We start from the raw sequence: 3,215 nt of genomic DNA, 5'->3' as shown, positions 1-3,215 counted from the left end.
CTTTCTCACAAGATCACAGTTGTGGGGAGAGGAAGGGAAGATGATCGGGAGGCTGCTTTGAGACTCCTTAAGGTAGAAAAGAGTGAGATATAAATACCTACTCTTCTTCTTTGTGACAGGCCAGACTGTCCACCTACTGTTCTCTCAAAAAAAAATCCTTCAAGAGGGACACGGGAGGGCATATTTTAGCCTTTCCCCCTTGCCATCAAAATCATAGATGAACATATCTCAGTTGCCCTCATAAGAACATAAGAGATGCCAATGTTGGATCAGGCCAAAGGCCCATCCAGTCCAACACTCTGTATCACACAGTGGCCAGAAATACCAGGTGCCATCAGGAGGTCCACCACTGGGGCCAGGACATTAGAAGCCCTCCCACTGTTGACCCCCCCCCAAGCACCAAGATGACAGAGCATCACTTGCCCCAGAGTCCCTATCTATACCTTGTGGCTAATAGCCACTGATGGACCTCTGCTCCATATGCTTATCTAATTCCCTTTTGAAGCCGTCCATGCTTGTAGCCTGTTCCACCCCTTTCTTCTTTTGACAGCTCCACTTCTAGTAAAGAAATGGCTTCCAGGAGGCCCCTCCTTCCATTGCTGGAGAGGTTCTGCTGTAGCAGGGGAAATTAAGAACTTCTGAGAAGGCACTTTGTCCAAGCAGGAGAGCCCAGATGTTATTCAAAAGACATTCCCTCTCTACCCCTCCATTCCTCTTTGTACCCCTCAAAGTTTAGGGCTGAGAGGTACATGACTCAGAAAGCATGCAGTAGCTAAGAAAGTCTGGATTTGGTCACCAGCCGGAAGGGATACCTCTTACAAACCTAGGAAGCTTCTGTGTGCCATCAGACCATTGGCCCACCTAGCTCAGTCTCTTCCACTTTGATTTGCAGCAGCTCTTAGGCAGAAAGGTGACTTCCCGAAACCCGTAACCAGAGTTCCTTAAACTAGAGATGCCAATGGTTGAATCTGATTGGATTTCCATTGATGGGATCTTATTTTCCATCAGCCTCTCTTGATAACATCTTCCCCGCCGCCTTCTTCTGACTTTTTAACCCTTCCTGATGGATGTACGTTTTTGAGCATCTGGAGACGTGAGCTCTGACTCACAAAAGCTTGTGCTGAAATATTTTTTTGTTAGTCTTCAAGATGCCACTGAGAGGGAAGGCAGAATGGTATAGTCTGATCTCATCAGAGCTTGGAAACTGAGCAAAGTCAGGACATGAATGGGAGACCACCAAGGCAGACTCTGTAGAAGAAAACAATGACAACCCATCTCTACTTCTCCCTTGCCTTGAAAGCCCCTTGCTGAGGTCACCATAAGTCTTGGATGGGAAACCACCAAGGAAGGCTCTGCAGAGGAAGGCAATGACCAACCACCTCTGCTTCTCCCTTGCCTTGAAAGCCCCTTGCTGAGGTCACCATAAGTCTTGGATGGGAAACCACCAAGGAAGGCTCTGCAGAGGAAGGCAATGACCAACCACCTCTGCTTCTCCCTTACCACAAAAGCCCCTTGATCAGATTGCCGCAAGTTGGTTGCAAATTATCACCACTTACGTAAGATGCTCTCAAACTCTTGCCTAATAATACTGTTAAAGAGCTGTCTCATCCATTGTATCCTTTATTAACCCCCACACACAAGTAATGAAAAAGAATATAAAAATTCCAACAATTAATTCAACATAGATAAATATGCACTAGAGATAGCTTTTTGCATGTCCAAAATTCATCTTACAACCCAGCAGCCTCGTGGGGAATGGAGCTCTGTCAACGAAGAAGTTAATTTTGGATTCAGAACTCCAATATTTTCTGCAAGATTGCTTCATCCTACAGTAATCTGTAATGTCACTTAGCTGCCCCACATAATTGGGCTCACATTCTTCACTGACTGATTTTTTTATAGATTTCTAACACCTTACAAGATTACCGGTAATACATTCTCTGATGAATCTGCTAAATTTCTGCGTACATCTTGTTAACACATCTTTACTACTTTCAATCATGACACTGATGTGTTAAAAATAAGTGATTACATTTCACATGCATCTAGTTGGCTGCAAGCTACTAACCAGTAGACCATGTCTTTGAACTATATCTTTTCTCTATCTTTGTCTGGCCCATTCTCTTTATTTTTTTCTTGGGCACTCCTTATACACAAACATTTGAACACATAAAGTTTCCCTTTTGCTGAATCAGTCTATCACTCCATCAAGGTCAGTACTGTCTCCTCAGACAGGCAGTGGTCCTCCAGGGTTTCAGGTGGAGATCTTTCACACCAACTACTACCTAAACCTTTTAACTGGAGATGACAGGATTCAACCTGGGATCTTCTGCATGTTGAGCATATGTGCTACCATAGAAGAAATAGAAGAATCAGAAGGAGGAGGAGATTGGATTCATACCCCTCCCTTCACTACCAGAAGGAGTCCCAGGACGACTTACAAACTCCTTTCCCTTCCCCTCCCCACAACAGACACCCTGTGAGGTAAGTGGGGCTGAGAGAGCTCTCTTGAGAACTGTCCTTGAGAGAACAGCTCTGAAAGAATTTATGACTGACCCAAGGACACACCAGCAGCTGCATGTGAAAGAGTGGGGAACCAAACCCAGTTCTCCCAGATTAGAATCTGCGCTCCTAACCACTACACCAAACTGACTCTCCTCCCCGGATCCAGTTATCGTATTTTCTGTATCTATTTGCATAATCCGGACTTGCCTTTGAGCTCCCACATGGCTATACGGATCCGAGACCCATCTCTCTCTCTCTCTCTCTCTCTCTCTCTCTCTCTCTCTCTCTCTCTCTCTCTCTCTCTCTCCCTCTGTCCTTTCTCTTCCCCTCCCCACAACAGACACCCTGTGAGGTAGGTGGGGCTGAGAGAGCTCTCTCGAGAACTGTCCTTGAGAGAACAGCTCTGAAAGAATTTATGACTGACCCAAGGACACACCAGCAGCTGCATGTGGAAGAGTGGGGAACCAAACCCAGTTCTCCCAGATTAGAGTCTGCACTCCTAACCACTACACCAAACTGACTCTCCTTCCTGGATCCAATTGGAGCATCTACTCCCCGGATCCAGTTATCATATTTTCTGTATCTATTTGTATAATCTGGATTTGTCTTTGAGCTCCCACATGGCTATACGGATCCGAGACCCATCTCTCTCTCTCTCTCTCTCTCTCTCTCTCTCTCTCTCTCTCTCTCTCTCTCTCTCTCTCTCCCTC

This window comes from Gekko japonicus, unplaced genomic scaffold (assembly GCF_001447785.1).
Source record: "Gekko japonicus isolate JY-2015 unplaced genomic scaffold, Gekko_japonicus_V1.1 scaffold4111, whole genome shotgun sequence".
Taxonomy (NCBI): Eukaryota; Metazoa; Chordata; class Lepidosauria; order Squamata; family Gekkonidae; genus Gekko; species Gekko japonicus.
Note: the sequence above shows the minus strand (reverse complement) of the source record.